General features: G+C 36.9%; 1 protein-coding gene across 2 annotated transcripts in view; it reads left to right on the plus strand.

Moving 5' to 3' along the window:
• HS3ST5 (heparan sulfate-glucosamine 3-sulfotransferase 5) overlaps nucleotides 1-20,890 on the plus strand; it is a 276,665-nt gene that overhangs the window by 147,400 nt on the left and 108,375 nt on the right. The window contains exon 3 of one of the 2 annotated variants that reach the window (XM_082404879.1): nucleotides 19,920-20,028. The gene's annotated coding sequence lies outside the window, so the exon portion shown is untranslated. Of the gene's footprint in view, nucleotides 1-19,919; nucleotides 20,033-20,890 lie in introns of both variants that reach the window. The other variant, XM_082404878.1, reaches the window with a different exon arrangement.

Genomic DNA, 20,890 nt, shown 5'->3' on the forward strand with positions numbered 1-20,890 from the left:
ACTGTTGATCTAACTGTGTTGGGAGAATGAGATGACAGAAAGTGTTTGTGAGATAAGAATAGTGGAGAAGTGAAAGAGAACTAAATAAAACCTTCTCTTCCAAGAGGGAAATCAATATTCAATGCCTAAAACAATAATTCAAGCAAAAGTAATATAGGCATGCTATTTACAAATAGTGGTCAAAAATGCCAAAATATTCAGCTAGAAGAATTGAAAGTAGTTGCTTCTGAAGAGCTGAAAATGGTACTGGAGTGGGCAGGGAGCTGCTGTTTTCCCTATTAAGCCCCATAGCACTGTCTCTTTAAGATATGTTCATTTGTTCCCTTGAAAAAATAAAAACCAAAAAAAAAAAAAATACTAGCCTCATCTTGGTTGTCTTGGAGCTTACACCCTAAAGCAAGAGACAGATATGATACGATTACATAGGTATGTAGCTAACTACCAACTGTGCTAAATGCTGTGACTGAAATTTCTTATTTAATCTTGTGTAAACCCATATAAAAAGAGTGCTGGCTTAGCATAGTAGGGGGATCAAGTAAATCTTATGTGAGAGAGTGACATGTTGGCACCTTGTGTGGTAGATGCCAACCCCAAGTAGTTGGCAAACAACCATTATGAGTAATAAACTTCAGAGAAGAGTAAGGAACCATCAAATGTGGCTTCTGTTGGTCTGGGGTAATTAACTGCAGGATGTCACCTGGAGCATTGTGTTTAATAATGACAACATGAGCCATGGTGACCATGTGAGGAACAACATTCACCTGTAATTACCTTTACCATCTAATCTGTTCATGGAGATTAATTCTACTGGCTTTAGAATATGAATAATCACCTGGAATCACAGACTGGCAGGACCTGTAAGGACTTCAGAGCTCATGTATTCTTATCTTATCCTCTCCTTTTGTAGTCAGGAAAATTCAGGAGGTTTAGTAGTCTGCCCAAAGTCTCACAGCTATTTAATGCTAGAGCCAAAGCCAAGAACTCAGATCTCCAAGTTCCTTGTCTAGAACTCTTCTCTACAATTTTAGAGAAAAATATACCTTGGTCTTTTTGAGAAACTGAAATTATTAAACTAATTATCACAGTGTTAGCAAACAACTGAAAACTTTATTTGTTCAGTAATGAAAGAAAATATTGCAAAAAGGAATTACTTTTTCTACTTGAATTTTGCATTATTGTCTAAATTTAGTACCTGATAGCAGCTTACGGATGTTCAATCTCTTCTTTAAAAAAATATAATTTCTATTTTAGATTCATAAGTAATTATGTGAAAATCTAATGGTGATAACTTGTTACAATATTTCTAAGAAATGCCTATAAATACTGCAATATGTATGACTTGCACACATTCTCATTCTGTTTTAAGTAATGGCTTTGCATTTACTGTAGACACATATTTTAATTGTTTTAATCATATATTTTAAAACCCACTATTATATCTTAAAATGTAATTATGCTAATGAAACATGTAAAGAAATATCTCCCTTCCAGAGGAACCTTGCAATTCACGACAGCATGTGCATACAACACACACATACACACACACACAATTAGACTTCCCTGAGTTCCCTGAAGAAAGAACGTTCATAAGTCAGGTCTATTTTTGTCAAAACAAGATGCTCACACTGCTGCACCAAGGCTTTTTGATGTTTTAGTCATGTCTACAATGGTCAAATCTACAACAGCATTTTGGGATTTTGGTGCAGGTCATGATGCCATGTAGTTGTATCCTTATACAAGATTCTCTGCCACGCCAATAGAAGCTTAATACAAGTTCAGAAAACAAGGCCATTGTTACTAAAGAGATACTTTCACAGGCTTCATTTTTTTTTCCCTGTAGTAAGGAACCTTTGTAATAACTACGTCAGAATATGATTTCTGATCCTAAGATCCAACTGGAAAGTTCCAAGAAATACTTATAATATCTCAAGGAATAATTAAGAGTTATATTGACCCTCTGGTCATTGTCTACCTAGAACAGGGATTCTCAAAATTACATATAGGAAAAAGAAAGCAGCACACAGATGTGATGACCACTGGAAACTGTATTAGACCATATAATACTTATAAAATTTCCCTTAGGTAATCAAGAGGTATCTTTGGTTTGGTAGACTTTGAACAACAATAATTTTTAAATGTATGTTTTGTGAAGTGCACCATGTTCTCCAGGTCATACAGATAGAAAGAGGCTTAGCACTCAGGTATATGACCCCCGAATCTGTGTTTTCCTCTATAATGCTAACTCTGATCATGGGATGGCCAGAATGAAGACTCTGGAAAAATAGAGGAATTCCCAAGAGATGACTGTTGGATGATTGCATCAGCGAATGACTTGAGTTTTAACAGTTCTTCAAATCCAGTACACATTTGACCAAGATTTGCATATTTAATCTCTAAATTACTGAGGCCAAAACATTGCAAGAACCCAAAAGATGACAAAAAAGTTATTTCTGCAAGCGTGACAGTGAACCATGTGATTAAATGCAGAAAAATAGGATATGCTTGGTTGTTACTGTCCCAGATTATTTAGTTCAGAAGGATACCTGCTACGGACTGAATTGTGTTCCCCTATAATTCATATTTTGAAGCCCTAGCGCCCAGTGTGACTGTGTTTGGGGATAAGGCTTTTAGGAGTTAATAAGGTTAAATGAGGTCATAAGGGTGGGGTCCTAATCCAATAGTATTGGTGGCTTTATAAGAAGAGAAAGAGAGAGCGATCTCTCCCCAGGTTCACATACCCAGAAAAGGCCATGTGAACACACAGTGAGAAGACAGCCATCTACAAGCCAGGAAGAGAGGTCTCACCAGAACATGATTGTGCTAGCACCATGATCTCAGACTCGTAGCACCCAGAACTGTGAGAAAATAAATTTCTGTTGTTAAAGCCAACAATCTATGGCATTTTGTTATGGCAGCCAAAACTGACTAAGACAGTCCCACACAGATGAACTGGAGACATTGGAGTGTTGAAGAGAAGTTTGCCTCAGGTGCAGTACAAATCCCAAGATCAGAGTTAGAGCAGAGTTTAGATAAGAGTAGGGATCAGAATAAAGACAAGACTGAGACTATGGATAGATCAGAGTCATCAACTAAGCAAGATTGAGCCAGGATTTAGCATAGTAAGGAAGAGTTTAGGCTTTGGACTTAAACTAAAGTGACTTTTTTCTCTATCTTCTACATGTTGCAAGAGTTTAAGTTACTTAAGTACCTCAATTTAATTCTGGTACTTCACAACTAATTCTAAAATGGAGATGATAGTGCTTTTATCACATAGCCTTTGTGAGAATTAAACGATTAGTGTAAAAAATTAATAAACAGAAACCTCAATTAAATAGAGTTGGGCCACCAGAAGGGGGAGCTCTCATGCCCTGAAACAATAGCAGAGCCAACAGGAAGAAGGAAGACTCCTCTCTTTCCTGGCAAGGACTCAGCCAATGAAAAGCCATGGACTCTTTATTTCCTATAGCCCTCCCAACTTCCTTTTCTCCTTTATAAAAGTTTTCCTTCCCTTCCTGGGCGGGGGCGGGCAGGGGGGGACTTTCACATGGCTCGCAATGGTTGCAGACCCTGAACTGCAATTTTCTGCTGATCCTGAATAAACCCGTCTTTGCTGCAGCCTATTTGTTTAAGGTCAACATTAGTATTTGGCACCGTGTGTGACACATGCTAACATCTCAGTGAATTGGTAACTACATATAGTAGCCAAAGTCAGAGAAGTTGGGGTCTGAGCTAGCCTACATTCGTTTGTTCATACCCCAAATATTTATTGCATACTTACTGCCAGGCCTGATTATGGGTGCTAGAGATAAAGCAGCTAGCAAAACAGAAACAAAACAGAACAAAATCTACCTTCACAGAGCTTACATTCTAGAGAGAATTAAGGAGTCTAATGACAAAAACCTGGGGTTGGCAGGCTCCTGAGTCCCCAGCCATGTCTCATGTCCAAAAAGGTTTTGTTCTGGGCAACTCACACAGTCCCCATGAATGGCTAAATATATGTAAAAAGAAACAAAATGTATGCTGTCAAATAGCTTGTCACATATATGGTAAATATTACTCATTTCTTTTTCAAAAATGCATGAAGGACTCCTGTTTGACATGACATTTTATAAAAAGCTACTCATTACTCTTATTCTCTAAGAGCCTTTCTTCTCTCATCTCTCCCCTCTAGTGAGACAGGCTTTATATAAAGACAGCTTTCTTATCCTAAAGAGAATTATACCTTGATCTATCCATTGTCCTATAATGTTTAATTGGCTTTCCTGAATCCTGTCTCTGAAAAATTTCAGCCTGAAAAAAGGAAAACATCTTAAAACAAGTTGGGAAATTAAAGCTTCACAACGATACCTTTCTAAAAGGGGCCTCTTTCTGTCGCCAGTTCCCTTTCTTAGCATTTGTGGATGTCTGTATAGGACAGTCTGTTAACCTCCTAGTGTTGGAGGATGGGAACGAGGGGTGTTCTCACTTTTCCAGCCCCCATTCATCTTTCCCTCTTGATTCAGAAGAGGGAATAAATACTCTGCATAAATATTTGCAGAGTAGATTTTGTTTGGTTTGGTGGCCATTTACCATGTTCTTTGTTGTGTTTGTCATCCTTTTGTCACCCATAGGCAGGACTGATCAGTAAATGGATTTGGTTATGATTCATAAACCATTTTTCACATCTAAACATCCATTCTCCTAGACACAATTCTGCAGTAACAGTGTAGCAAAATAGACTGTTCTTTTGTTGCTTTGGAAATATACCTTATTTTGTTTTATTATTTTGAGGCAACCTGAGTTCATGTATATACAATACAAAATCAAAACAGCTAAGAGAAGCACTGATATCAGCTGCCTATTGTTGTATGCTTAAATAAAAGAAAGGAAAAAGTAAGAGTAAATGTTTTGGCAAAACTTCAACGAATATGCAATTGTGGTAAATAACCTCTAGAACAATGCTGAATGCAAATTGGACTTATTCCAATTTTTTTTCATGTTTAAACAAAGTTTAGGGTTTCTTTTTTTCTTCCCATATAAATGCATAAATGCATCAGTTTTGCCCAGATACAGAAAACTATTCTTATTTCAGTAAATTTCCTTCTTTTGGTTTATCATATGGATCATGGAAAAGCATGATTTTAAAGAGTTTGTTGCTTTTAAAGCACATTTATAAATTAAGAATGTCAAATAAATACAGCCTTTCAAACAGCAAATAAGCTTTACCAAGAGAGATTCTTCTTTTATAACTAGAACACCTCTCACAGGACTAAGGCCTTTGTTAGTAAAATAAATTCTAGAAATGGATTTCAGAGTAAAGACCTCAGTGTTTGTTTTTATTCTTGTGAAACCAATAAAGTGCTGACAAAGAGTGCTGTAATATGCCACCGTAGTTTAGAAATAAGGTACATTTAAGAGTGTTTATTATTGCCTTTTGAGGGTTGGATATTGCTGCCCTTAGCTGCGCTACCGTAGAACATGCTGCTTTACAAAACAGCAGCCGGGGTGGTTAGATCCATTTGAGCCCCACCTGAATATTATACACACTCTTTAAAAATGTCAAACCTTTAGAAATATCGGAGTGTTTATAATACTGTGTCATTATGTTCCCATAGGTTTAAGTCTGAAATACACTGAACTTAAAAAAATAAAAGGATATGTTTTTCCATTTCTTTTTATACCATCTTATTTCCTATAAAATTGCAACCCCATGCAAAAGGCTTACTTCGAGTGTTATTCTTTTAGATGATAAATGTAAACATTATTTTGATACATACTTACTTCCTTGAATCTGAATGCTAAAATCTGTAATACTTCACATTCAAACTATATTCCAGTTCTGAGGACAGAAGGGGAATGGAGTAGGAAAATATACCAAAACTTTCAAGCCCTGGTGAAAGGTCTCCTTGGTTGTGAGGGAAATGCAGATGTGCACAGGTGACTGAAACAAGAAATGGGAAGGGAGTTTGTCACTAAATCACAGAGCAGAAGAGGCTTTAGAGCAGAATTCTCAGCTCTGGCTGCACAACAGAATCCTCGTGGAGCGCAGCAGTCCCTAAGAGTGACTAGCATGTAAGTTAAGACCACAGAACAGAACTGGTATGTAGGACATACACATAGATTTATAGCCCAGAGCCTTTCTCTGTGCTTTTTAAAAAACCTATACATGTTCAACGATTATACCTTTCTTTGTTTTGGGGGGGGTGGTGTGGGGTGGGGACATAGGTTTTTTATCATTTTACCCTGAGAGTGCATCCAGTAAATGCTTTGCTGCCCATCGGACTCCATTGCCAGTTGCAGCCCTGTAGCATTTAGTTGAGTGATGTCTACCCCTGTGAGGAGGAGGCGAGTGTGTATATATATAACACTCTGTGTGAATGCAAGACTCTTGTGAAAAGCAAGACTAGTTCTTTCAGAAATGTTCTCTCGGTTCTGATTAAAAATAAAAACAAAAACTCTTAAGTTTCCGCAAATGCTACAAGTGTCTTCTCCTTGCAACATATCCATTTATATTTTCAACAGCATTTGTTGGTCTTTCCTGAAAAAGTTCTTCGTTCAAGGACCTCATTGCAGCCATAGATCATTTATGTATAATTTGGTAGATGGTAAACATTTGAAATTACTGTGGCAGGTATTTTCACATTGTTTCTGCTGATCTGATAAAAAAAAAAAAAAAGCATAGAGCCAGAAAACAGTGTGAAGAACTGAAATTCCTCAGAATCAATTTGAAGCACCCTTTTGAAATGAGAATTGCTATAAAGAAGCATTTTGGAATGAGGTGATGATGGGGTGAGCAGTCTTTGAGATGAAACTACAGTTCAGTAAAACAAATGTATTTCTTTGATGGGGGCTATATACACCGTGTTTTAATTTATTCATCATTATTATTGTGTTTGAGATTATTTTCCGCCACCACCCACATAATGGCCCCAGGAAGCCCAGAAGAGAGCCAGTAGAAACAACTCTATGTGTGTTTCTGGTGAACTATTTCAATATATTTCTAAGAATAAGAGTTTACTAAAGAGATGAAGAAATACTGAAAGCCTAAGACTAAGAAAATACAGAGAAAGAATCTCTTATACATAATGGACCATCAATTCCAGCATTAGTCTATAAAACCAGTGGCTGCTGTGTTAAGTAATTTATGTGGGAATAAAAATTATTTTTATATTACTTTTGCTGTGGACGGTAACATTCCATAAGCTCATCACATTTTTAATCTTGACTTAAGGAGAGTTTGCTATGGCAATTTTTAAAAGAAGAGCTCCACTGATCTCTTTCCAAGTAGCTCCTTCTCTTCCTTCTGTGTCCTTCCCCTCATACCCACCCTCCCCAACCCAACTTCAACCACCCTCCCCCTTAGCCAAAGGCATTTGTGAAATACGGAAACAGTTATGTCATGCTGTTATTTTGAGTATTCTTAATAAATGCCTCCTGTATTTCAGAAGTGGTCTGAGGAGGTGAGCTAATATAATTCCACTTTGATTACTTGTTTGCATATCAGATGCAAGGAACTCTGAACCAATTCCCTGAATTTGTCATAATCATAATTTAGTTATCCACAGCTGCTTCATTAGATTTAAGGTCTTTCAAGAGTATATAGATTGGGCAGATTGGTTCAAGATGGCAGAGTAGAAGGACATGCTCTCACTCCCTCTTTCGAGAACACTGGACTCACAACTAACTTCTGAACAATCATCAACAGGAAGACACTGGAACTCACCAAAAAAGATACCCCACATGCAAAGACAAAGGAGAAGCTGCAATGAGACGATAGGAGGGGTGCTATCACAGCAAAATCAAATCTCATAACTGCTGGGTGAGTGACTCACAAACTGAAGAACACTTATACCACAGAAGTCCACCCACTGGAGTGAAGGTTCTGAGCCACACATCAGGCTTCCCAACCTGGGGGCCTGGCAAAGGGAGGAGGAATTCCTGGAGAATCAGACTTTGAAGGCTAGTGGGATTTGATTGCAGGACTTCAGCAGGACTGGGGGAAACAGAGACTCCATTCTTGGAGGGCACACACAAAGTAGTGTGCGCCTCGGGACACAGGGGAAGGAGCAGTGACCCCATAGGAGACTGAACCAGACCTACCTGCTGGTGTTGGAGGGTCTCCTGCGGAGGCGGGGGGCAGCTGTGGCTCACCAAGGGACAAAGACACTGGCAGCGGAAGTTCTGGGAAGTACACCTTGGTGTGAGCCCTCCCAGACTCCGCCATTAGCCCCACCAAAGAGCCCAGGTAGGCTCCAGTGTTGGGTCGCCTCAGGCCAAACAACCAACAGAGAGGGAACCAAGCCCCACCCATCAGCAGACAAGTGGATTAAAGTTTTACTGAGCTCTGCCCACCAGAGCAACAGCCAGCTCAACCTACCACCAGTGCCTCCCATCAGGAAACTTGCTCAAGCCTCTTAGATAGCCTCATCCATGACAGGGCAGACAGCAGAAGCAAGAAGAACTACAGTCCCGCAGCCTGTGGAAGAAAAACCACATTCACAGAAAGATAGACAAGATGAAAAGACAGAGGGCTAAGTACCAGATGAAGGAACAAGATAAAACCCCAGAAAAACAACTAAATGAAATGGAGGTAGGCAACCTTCCAGAAAAAGAATTCAGAATAATGATAATGAGGATGATCCAGGACCTCAGAAAAAGAATGGAAGCAAATATTGAGAAGATGCAAGAAATGTTTAACAAAGACATAGAAGAATTAAAGAACAAAAAAACAGTGATGAACAATACAATAACTGAAATGAAAACTACACTAGAAGGAATGAATAGCAGAATAACTGAGGCAGAAAAACGGATAAGTGACATGGAAGACAGAATGGTGGAATTCACTGCTATGGAACAAAATAAAGAAAAAAGAATGAAAAGAAATGAAGACAGCCTAAGAGACCTCTGGGGCAACATTAAACACAATAACATTCGCATTATAGGGGTCCCAGAAGGAGAAGAGAGAGAGAAAGGACCCGAGAAAATATTTGAAGAGATGATAGTCAAAAACTTCCCTAACATGGGAAAGGAAATAGCCACCCAAGTCCAGGAAGCACAGCGAGTCCCATACAGGATAAACCCAAGGAGAAACATGCCGAGACACATAGTAATCAAATTGGCAAAAATTAAAGGCAAAGAAAAATTATTGAAAGCAACAAGGGAAAAATGACAAATAACATACAAGGGAACTCCCATAAGGTTAACAGCTGATCTTTTAGCAGAAACTCTACAAGCCAGAAGGGATTGGCATGATATAATTAAAGTGATGAAAGGGGAGAACCTACAACCAAGATTACTCTACCCAGCAAGGATCTCATTCAGATTTGATGGAGAAATCAAAAGCTTTACAGACAAGCAAAAGCTAAGAGAATATAACACCACCAAACCAGCTCTACAACAAATGCTAAAGGAACTTCTCTAAGTGGGAAACACAAGAGAAGAAAGACGTACAAAAACAAACCCCAAAAATTAAGAAAATGGTAATAGGAACATACATATTGATAATTACCTTAAATGTGAATGGATTAAATGCTCCAACCAAAAGACACAGGCTTGCTGAATGAATACAAAAACAAGACCCATATATGTGCTGTCTACAAGAGACCCACTTCAGACCTAGGGACACATACAGACTGAAAGTGAAGGGATGGAAAAAGATATTCCATGCAAATGGAAATCAAAAGAAAGCTGCAGTAGCAGTAATCATATCAGATAAAATAGACCTTAAAATAAAGAATGTTACAAGAGACAAGGAAGGACACTACATAATGATCAAGGGATCAATCCAAGAAGAAGATATAACAATTATAAATATATATGCACCCAACATAGGAGCACCTCAATACATAAGGCAACCGCTAACAGCTATAAAAGAGGAAATCGACAGTAACACAATAATAGTGGGGGACTTTAACACCTCACTTACACCAATGGACAGATCATCCAAAATGAAAATAAATAAGGAAACAGAAGCTTTAAATGACACAATAGACGAGATACATTTAATTGATATATATAGGACATTCCATCCAAAAACAGCAGATTATACTTTCTTCTCAAGTGCACATGGAACATTCTCCAGGATAGATCACATCCTGGGTCACAAATCAAGCCTCAGTAAATTTAAGAAAATTTAAATCGTATCAAGCATCTTTTCTGACCAAAACGCTATGAGATTAGAAATGAATTACAGGGAAAAAAAGTAAAAAACACAAACACATGGAGGCTAAACAATATGTTACTAAATAACCAAGAGATCACTGAAGAAATCAAAGAGGAAATCAAAAAATACCTAGAGACAAATGACAATGAAAACACGATGATCCAAAACCTATGGGATGCAGCAAAAGCAGTTCTAACAGGGAAGTTTATAGTTATACAAGCCTACCTCAAGAAACAAGAAAAATCTCAAATAAACAATCTAACCTTACACCTAAAGGAACTAGAGAAAGATGAACAAACAAAACCCAAAGTTAGCAGAGGGAAGAAATCATAAACATCAGAGCAGAAATAAATGAAATAGAAACAAAGAAAACAATAGCAAAGATCAATAAAATGAAAAGCTGGTTCTTTGAGAAGATAAATAAAATTGATAAACCATTAGCCAGACTCATAAGAAAAAGAGGGAGAGCACTCAAATCAATAAAATTAGAGATGAAAAAGGAGAAGTTACAACAGACACCGCAGAAATACAAAGCATCCTAAGAGACTACTACGAGCAACTCTATGCCAATAAAATGGACAACCTGGAAGAAATGGACAAATTCTTAGAGAGGTATAACCTTCCAAGACTGAACCAGGAAGAAATACAAAATATGAACAGACCAGTCACAAGTAATGAAATTGAAACTGTGATTAAAAATCTTCCAACAAACAAAAATCCAGGACCAGATGGCTTCACAGGTGAATTCTATGAAACATTTAGAGAAGAGCTAACACCCATCCTTCTCAAACTCTTCCAAAAAATTGTGGAGGAAGGAATACTCCCAACCTCATTCTATGAGGCCACCATCACCCTGATACCAAAACCAGACAAAGATACTACAAAAAAAGAAAATTATAGACCAATATCACACATGAATATAGATGCAAAAATCCTCAACAACATACTAGCTAACAGAATCCAACAACTCATTAAAAGGATCATACACCACGATCAAGTGGGATTTATCCAAGGGATGCAAGGTCTCTTCAATATACGCAAATCAATCAATGTGATACACCATATTAACAAATTGAAGTATAAAGACCATATGATCATCTCAATAGATGCAGCAAAAGCTTTTGACAAAATTCAACACCCATTTATGATAAAAACTCTCCAGAAAGTGGGCGTAGAGGGAACCTACTTCAACATAATAAAGGCCATATATGACAAACCCACAGCAAACATCATTCTCAATGGTGAAAACCTGAAAGCATTTCCTCTAAGATCAGGAACAAGACAAGGATGTCCACTCTCACCACTATTATTCAACATAGTTTTGGAAGTCCTAGCCACGGCAATCAGAGGAGAAAAAGAAATAAAAAATACAAATTGGAAAAGAAGAAGTAAAACTGTCACTGTTTGCAGATGACATGATACAATACATAGAGAATCCTAAAGATGCCACCAGAAAACTACTAGAGCTAATCAATGAATTTGGTAAATTTGCATGATACAAAACTAGTGCACAGAAATCTCTTGCATTCCTATACACTAATGATGAAAAATCTGAGAGGGAAATTAAGGAAACAAACACTCCCATTTACCATTGCAACAAAAAGAATAAAATACCTAGGAATAAACCTACCTAGGGAGACAAAAGACCTGTATGCAGAAAAATGTAAGATAATTAAAGATGACACCAACAGATGGAGAGATATACCATATTCTTGGATTGGAAGAATCAATATTGTGAAAATGACTATACTGCCCAAAGCAATCTACAGATTCAGTGCAATCCCTATTAAATTACCAATGGCATTTTTTACAGAACTAGAACAAAAAAACTTAAAATTTGTATGGAGACACAAAAGACCCCGAATAGCCAAAGAGTCTTGAGGGAAAAAAACGGAGCTGGAGGAATCAGACTCCCTGACTTCAGACTATACTACAAAGCTACAGTAATCAAGATAATAGGGTACTGGCACAAAAACAGAAACATAGATCAATGGAACAGGATAGAAAGCCCAGAGATAAACCCATGCACCTATGGTCAACTAATCTATGACAAAGGAGGCAAGGATATACAATGGAGAAAAGACAGTCTCTTCAATAAGTGGTGCTAGGAAAACTGGACAGCTACATCTAAAAGAATGAAATTAGAACACTCCCTAACACCATACACAAAAATAAACTCAAAATGCATTAGAGACCTAAATGTAAGACCAGGCACTATAAAACTCTTAGAGGAAAACATAGGAATAACACTCTTTGACATAAATCACAGCAAGATCTTTTTTGATCCACCTCCTAGAGTATTGGAAATAAAAACAAAAATAAACAAATGGGACCTAATGAAACTTCAAAGCTTTTGTACTGGAAAGGAAACCATAAACAAGATGAAAAGACAACCCTCAGAATGGGAGAAAATATTTGCAAATGAATCATCAGACAAAGGATTAATCTCCAAAATATATAAACAGCTCATGCAGCTCAATATTAAACAAAACAAACAACCCAATCCAAAAATGGGCAGAAGACCTAAATAGACATTTCTCCAAAGAAGACATACAGATGGCCAAGAAGCACATGAAAAGCTGCTCAACATCACTAATTATTAGAGAAATGCAAATCAAAACTACAATGAGGTATCACCTCACACCAGTTAGAATGGGCATCATCAGAAAATCTACAAACAACAAATGCTGGAGAGGGTGTGCAGAAAAGGGAACCCTCTTGCACTGTTGGTGGGAATGTAAATTGATACAGCCACTATGGAGAGCAGTATGGAGGTTCCTTAAAGAACTAAAAATAGAATTACCATGTGACCCAGCAATCCCACTACTGGGCATATACCCAGAGAAAACCATAATTCAAAAAGACACATGCACCCAATGTTCATTGCAGCACTATTTACAATAGCCAGGTCATGGAAGCAACCTAAATGCCCATCGACAGACGAATGGATAAAGAAGATGTGGCACATATATACAATGGAATATTACTCAGCCATAAAAAGGAACGAAATTGGGTCATTTGTAGAGACGTGGATGGATCTAGAGACTGTCATACAGAGTCAAGTAGGTCAGAAAGAGAAGAACAAATATCGTATATTAACGCATATATGTGGAACCTAGAAAATGGTACAGATGAACCGGTTTGCAGGGCAGAAATAGAGACACAGATGTAGAGAACAAACGTATGGACACCAAGGGGGGAAAGTGGCGGGGGTTGGGGGTTGTGGTGTGATGAATTGGGCCATTGGGATTGACATGTATACACTAATACGTATAAAATGGATATCTAATAAGAAAAAAAAAAGAGTATAACGATTATTACAGCTCTTGATTATCTGATAACAATATTCGTAAGATGCCCTCTTCTCCAACTCCACTTCCCTACTCACTAATGGGTATTGGTCTCAAATTTTCTTTATTTTTTTTTTTTCCAGTTGTAGCATCTCCCTAAAATTATCAGATTATACTAACAGAGCGATAGTAAAGCAAGACCTTCAGCTCTTTCAGATATTATACATTAATCTCCATAAATATTTTCTCCCCCTTTTCAATCTACCCTGATTTTACCATTAGAAGTCTGTATCTTAAACTCAAATCCAAGAATGGCATTTCAGAGCTTAACATCCTTCAATGGCTATTATCCATGTTGCACTTTCTTTATAGAGAAAGGTGGTATGAGAAAGCTCTTGAACTAAAATGTGAAACTTGTCCCAGCTAAATCAAATAATCAAATGGGAGCAATAACATTAACACTGCCAACTCAAATAAGTTAATATATTTGGTAAAAGTGGTTATATTTAATAGTTTGTATTGTCACCAAAAGGAAAAAAAGTCATTGGTTATATATGAACTTTTCACTCAGATGATTCGCTAACCTGCTTAACAGAGTGTTCGAGAGCATCGAGAATATTCCGAGCACCTGTCTAAGAAGTAGATATTTAACAGTAAATAAGATAGACATGGTCTTCGCCTTCATGGAGCTTACAGTCTGCAAATAAAGAGACAATGGCATCACTGTATGACAGGGACTTGCATTGGAGAGAACAGGGTTATACAGGCTGTAGAGAAAGGACACCTAGAGAGAGAACTGTCAGAGAGATCTTCCTCAGGGAAGTGACATCCAAGCTGAGATTGAAAAGAAGAGGAGAAATTAGCCAAGTGATCTAGGCAGAGGAGCAAGAACCTGACGTAGTCAAGGAATTGGAAGAAGGTCTGGGTGAATGAGTGAGCAAGGGCAGGGTGGGGTGGAGACAGATGAGGCTGGAGAGCAGCCAGGACCCTGTCCTGCAGGGTCACAGTCAGAGGGACACAGGATTGGAAGCAGTTTGCTGACTGGAGGTACCTGTGTGTATCCAAGTGAGGTTCCAATAGGCAGAGCCTGCACTGCCAAAACATGAAGGATGGTTTGGTTTTGAAATTTGTAATTTAGTAGGCAACTTGTAAGTATAATGAAGAAGTAGTTAAATTTCTTGAGATTTCCTGGCTAGTTTTCTAGAAAATTCTTTGACTTATCTCCTACTACTTATTTATATTTCACTGCATGCTATATCTGTAGCTCTGTTTCTCAACAAAGTTCAGAATTCTATGCTTAAAACATGCTTTATTGATGAATTGACGTTTCCTATTCTAATTACTCATCTTCAATGTCTCTTTCTTCAACCAGAAATTTATATAATTAAAATGTTGTGTCCTGCCATGAAGAAGTACAGAAATAGAAAATATAACAGTCTATAGTATTACACTGAGAGTCGATTCTGTGGTAGTTTAATTCCCCATGCTTGTCAAAAGTTGTTAAAACATTGCTTGCCTTTTTTGAATATAAAATGTGGGCAGACATGTACTAATATATCAAAAAATGACACTTTGTCAAAGAGGGCTTTCATGGGAAAATGTTCTGAATAAAATGTTTTCTTTCTAGAAGAACCCAACCTGTTTAACATTCCAAAGCAAACACAAAAGCGCACAAAATGCCTGAACTTACTGCCAGTCACAACAGTCAGTTTCATTTACTCTTTAATACTTTTTTCTTATATACCAAAAATTGTTCCTCCAAAAGAACTATCAGTTTTATTCCATGATAACCCCAGTTTGAAGTAAAATAAAAGTAGCTCTGACCCTCCTCCAAATGGATTCTTTTCAGACTTACTAGCACTTCTAATAGTATGAAGATGATATGGTTGGCTATGTCTACCGTTAGACTCAATGTAATTATATGTGAAGCAACAATTCCCTTATCTATTAGGAACACTTGCTGCGGCTAACTGCATTTCACTGTCTGGCAGATGAAATGCTGAATTAAAATCTCAAACTAGTTTCTCAAGTTTTTTTTTTTCCCCAGTCATTTAAAAATCTTTTAGCCTAGGGGAAGATGGTAGCCAGAAAAGAATGGAAAACAGATGGTATTTAAAGGCCTGAGCAAGGTGAACAAAGCAGATGTACCTTCCTGGTTCTCAAATAGTCCCTCTCCATTGTGATTACTTTGAGACAGTTACAATCCTTTGGACTTTCTGAGGATGTTTGGAGTTAAGATAATGGTTGATAGTTGAAATGGTAAATGGTAAATCAATACATAATTGGATTTGATCACAATCTCATATTGTCTTATCTAAGCAGGAGGGATATTAGTATATATTACCTACATTCTTTGCAGAGAATGCGCCTAAGTCTAGCTCCTGAGTAATAATATCTATTGTTCATTGTTTAGGGAACCAGGGAGAAGGACTGAAAGAAACAAAAGCAGATGGCATTTGAGGTAATTGAGATACAGTATAGCTTGAAGGCATCCTGGAATGCCACATAATAGTACTAGTGTGAAAAGAGGAGAAATATTCTACACAGCTTCACTTGATGTGTAAGCTGAGTCAGATTTTATGTTCTGAATTAAAATTCCTAAAGGGTCGGGGCGGGGGGCGAGAAGGGTGCAGATGGTTTGAGCTAATGTCAGAGAATGGTAGAAACAGATTCCTCCAGCTATAAGCATTCATTGGAGAGTAGAAGGCCCAGGATTTAATAAAATATTAGAAAATTCTGCATATATTGGTATGAAAAGATATTAATATTGGGAAGAACAGATTTTAGTTACTAATAGGCAAGCCAAATGTGTTACCTTCACCTTTTAATTAAGTTATATATATATATATATATCATGTTGTCTGTTTAAATAGAAGTTAAAATCAGAATGTATTATCAGACTGACACAAAGGAAGTTTTGTTACACTGATTGTTACACGCTTATGAACCATCTGCTAAAAACAGTGGTTCCTCCTAAATGTATTAAGGCCAAAATTAATTTATATTTAGATCCCTTTAAAGTTTAAATAATCATATCCTGTCTATAGACTATTTTTGCCTAGGAGGTTAAAATATATGTCATATGTATAAAGGAAACATCAATGGCATATCAATATTTGATTCTACTACATGTTAGCCATTCCAGAGACCCTGCAGTCATACCTAATATAAACGGCTCACTGTGGGTTCACAACTGAAACAAACAAAAGATACAGACTGATCGTGATTTATTTTAATATTAAAATCTTACAGCACTTTTTTAGCTATTTTATAAATTAATTTCAAAATAGATGAGGCAGTAACATTGAGGTTTAGCTAATTATGTTTAAATTAAATATAAGCATTTAAAATAACCATTTTAATTAAATACAAGACTCGGGCAACTAATCATTAAAAGTGGAATTGGTAACTTGAGATTTATCACTCTGAAACCACTTGTACCACATATCTAATGAGTTCTTTCCTCTACTTCAATGGAAGATAAAATGTATCTCCCCAAAGTGGCTGCTAATAAAAGATAACCCTTTCTTGGGTCATGGTTGTCAATTTGATATTGAATCAGAACAAAAATGTCTACTTGCATACACAACTGTAGTTACTATTTGCTAAACCATTTTCAACTTGACTTATATTTTAGTTCTATAAGTGCCTAAGAAAACCCCTAATAATTGTAATAGCGTTTATTACTGCAAAAGAAAATGGATATATTTTGGTTGAAATTTTTTATAATTTTTATAGAGGAGACTCTGAGGAAGAAGAAAGTCTAAATAATTTTGTGATTTAATTTTTTTAATTAAAATGATGTACTGCAATTTCAGTTGCAGTTGAATTTGAGGAATAACACTGAATAGCTTCGTTTTATAAATATACTTCAAACTTTATATTTGTAAGAATATACAAATGTGTTGCTATATTCAAATTTGTATATAAAAATGTGTATTTATTTAAAAAAATCATTGGCTTGTTCTTTTTCTTATGTTTCAGTCTTTATTTTTTTAAATTAAATTATAGTTGATTTATAATATATTAGTTTCAGTTATACAACACAGTGATTCAATATTTTTTAGATTATACTCCATTTAAAGTTATTATAAAATATTGGCTATATTCTCTTTGCTATAATATATCCTTGTATCTTATTTATTTTATACATCATAATTTGTACCTCTTAATCTCCTACCCCTATCTTGTCCTTCTTCCCACTAGTAACCATTAGTTTTTTCTCCATGTCTGTGAGTCTGTGTCTGTTTTGTTATATTCATTCATTTGTTCTGTTTTTTAGATTTCACGTATAAGTGATATCATGTCTTTCTCTGACTTATTTCACTAAGCATAATGCCCTCCAGGTCCATCCATGTTGTTGCAAATGGCAAATTTTCATTCTTTTTTATGGTTGAGTAATATTCCTGTGTGTGTATGTATACCACACCTTCTTTATCCATTCATCTGCTTATGGGACACTTAGGTTGCTTTCATATCTTGGCTACTGTAAATAATGCTGCTATAAACATTAGGGTGCATATATCTTTTGGAATTAGTGTTTTTGTTTCTTCAGATATATGTCCAGGAATGGAATTGCTGGATCGTATGGTAGTTCTAGTTTTAATTTTTTGAGGAACCTCCATACTGTTTTCCATAATGACTACACCAGTTTACATTTCACCAACAGTTTACTATGGTTCCCTTTTCTCCACATTGGCTAGTTCTTATACTACAATGTAACTATCATTTAGCACATTTACCCTGACACATTGTAAGTGCTTAATAAATGTTTGTAAATTGAGTGAATAAATATGTTGATATATTTTATAAAACGTATTTTAAAAGATTCTGTTTTAAAACCATTTATTGCTATATCTTACCTTCTACTTTAACCTGCTCTATTAGAATAGCTGATAAAGCTGAAGTGCATCTACTTACATCTTTGAAGGCAGTGTGTTTTTCTATTATCTATTGCTTTTCTGTGTTCTGGAAGTAGCACAAATGTTAAGACTCTAAAAGAGAGCAGGGCCTCTGCTGGCTGAAAGAGGGTGATTTAAAGGCAAGTTAGCTTGTTTTGTTCCTTGTACTGAGTATCTGCAATTACTGATTGTCACATTTTCTTTCTGTTGTAAAAACTGAACTAATTGAAGGTACTACCCTTAGGGGACGAATTCTACAGTGTAATGAATGTTGAGTGCCCTCTTGAGTTTAGCATGTTAATTATTCATAATTATAATGATTTCTGTTTATTTGGGAACTTTAGAAATAATTCTGGTTTATCAAAACAAATTGAGAAACAGAGTAGTTGAGGCTTTGTTTTGTTTTATTTTATATTGAGGTCTCAGCAGGTGTATGAACATGCCAAGAAGTTCTCTGAGCAATGGAGCCAGTTTTCTGGCTAATAAGTGGATACTATTGATGTGTGCCATGTCCTGAAATAACTGAATGAACTTTACTCATTCTCTGGTTTCTCTAAAACTATCTGGGCAATATTGGGGTTGTGAGGGGAAGTGTTGACAAGGATTCAAATGGAAGAACTGGAAATAATGAATGAAAGCATGTTAATCAGAGAAGAAATACAATAGGTTTGGTAGCTGGCTATTAGCCAAGTATATATAAAATTTTAAAAAGACTTTCCTTTTCTTGAAAGAGGTGTGTGTGTGTGTGTGTGTGTATGTGTGCTTTGCACTCTAAATATATTTGCATCCAGTGGACCCAAGTGAAAGATGGACATTCTGGCTATTTTGGACTGAATAATCTTTATGTCTACTATTATCAAATACATATTAGTGTTAATGATGTATTAGGACTGGGCTCCTACAGTCTATTTAGACTTCATACGCATTCTTAATAATAGCCTGAAATGACACTGAAATATTACTTTTTAAAAAGGAGTTTGGCATTGCAAATCTGTTACGTTGAAATCTTTTTTCATTTTCCCATCAATTTCTTTTTTCATCTTTCCAATACAACACTTTTTGTTTTAGAGCCATACATGTACTCTGCAGCTAGAGAATTACTCAGGTCTCCTAGTAATCTATATTCAACTTAGGAAGAAGCAGCAATTGCTTAATATATTCAAGTAGTAGCAAAGGTAAGAATGATTGATGGATAATCATCATATGGTTGTAAAAAGGTCAATATATAGCATTTTTTAAAAGAGTACATTTAACCACTCTCAACCTAAAATCCTCAGCAGCCAGATCAGAAACAAGAACATTACGTGAAAGTACATGTGGGTAGCCCCCAATTTACAAGTCCATCTCTGATCAAAGGTAATTAGCAATTACATATTCCAAGGTTAGGCTCAAATGTGAGCTCTGTCTTTCATCAACAAATTGTTTAATAAAAAGACTAGAAGTACTTTAAAAAAAAAAAAGAAATGTTCTGATCATACCTAATATGCTTCTTCCAACACAAGTTTTTAACCACAGATACTGAGGAGTGGAGAGAAAAAAAAAAAAAGACTAATGGGAAGATCACTTTGCCTCTGTCTCTACCCCCAGGTGCTAACAGAGCAGGGGACAAGCCAAAAGGACAGCAGTAGATGCGGAGAGGCCATGGAACATCCACCAAGCAGATAATCATCGCTGGAATAACTGGAGGTGTCTGAATGTAGGTATGTGTACCAAAGACTTCTGTGTGTTCCTGCAATCTATTATCTAGCTTTCCCATTCATGTTATACACCTGCCGTCTCATCAGCCTTTTGAAAGCCCTACTTGGCAGGACTTGGAGGCACGCACAGATGCACACAGCTACTCAGAAATGCAGGGCGGCTCTCCAGCAGGAGGTCCTCTCTCCTCTGTGGGCTTTTAAAACATTCTACAGAATGACTTTAAACTGCCTCCTGATTCTGTAATCTCAGCGTTCCCATATAGAAACATTTCCCACTGGCACTGAATCTTGTTTCCTGAGCACAGAAGGCCTTTGTCTTTGCTGTCCCACTATCTGAAATAAGTTTCCCAAATCCTCTCTGCTGGTTTTAGTTCTGTTTTTCCTCCGAGACCTAAGTCAGGTTTCACGTACATGACAACATCTTGCTGATTCCCCATCCCAATTCATTCCTTCCTTTCAAATGTGTGTAGGGCTTGTAGTCATACCTCTCCTCTGGCATTTGACCACTTCTATCATGTATGGTTGTTTCTCTCTTCATGCGTCTATCCTGTGTCCTCAGTGTAGCTGTTTATTTCTGAAGAGGCAGGATCTGTTGCATTTTTGTATCAGAGTCCAGGACCAGGGGAAATGGGCTTGAAAAGAGCTACCATGATGGAGCGAGGCAACAAAGGGGCGTGGTCAAGAACACAGACTCTAGAGCAAGGCTGCCTGAGTTTGAGTTGCTGCCCAGCCAACTACTAGCTGTGTGACCTTGGCAAGGTTTTTTAAAAAACTTTCTATGGGGCTTCCCTGGTGGCTCAGTGGTTAGAATCTGCCTGCCAATGCAGGGGACATGGGTTTGATCCCTGACCCAGGAAGATC

The sequence above is a fragment of the Balaenoptera borealis genome, assembly GCF_965194805.1.
Source record: "Balaenoptera borealis genome assembly, chromosome: 9".
Classification (NCBI taxonomy): Eukaryota; Metazoa; Chordata; class Mammalia; order Artiodactyla; family Balaenopteridae; genus Balaenoptera; species Balaenoptera borealis.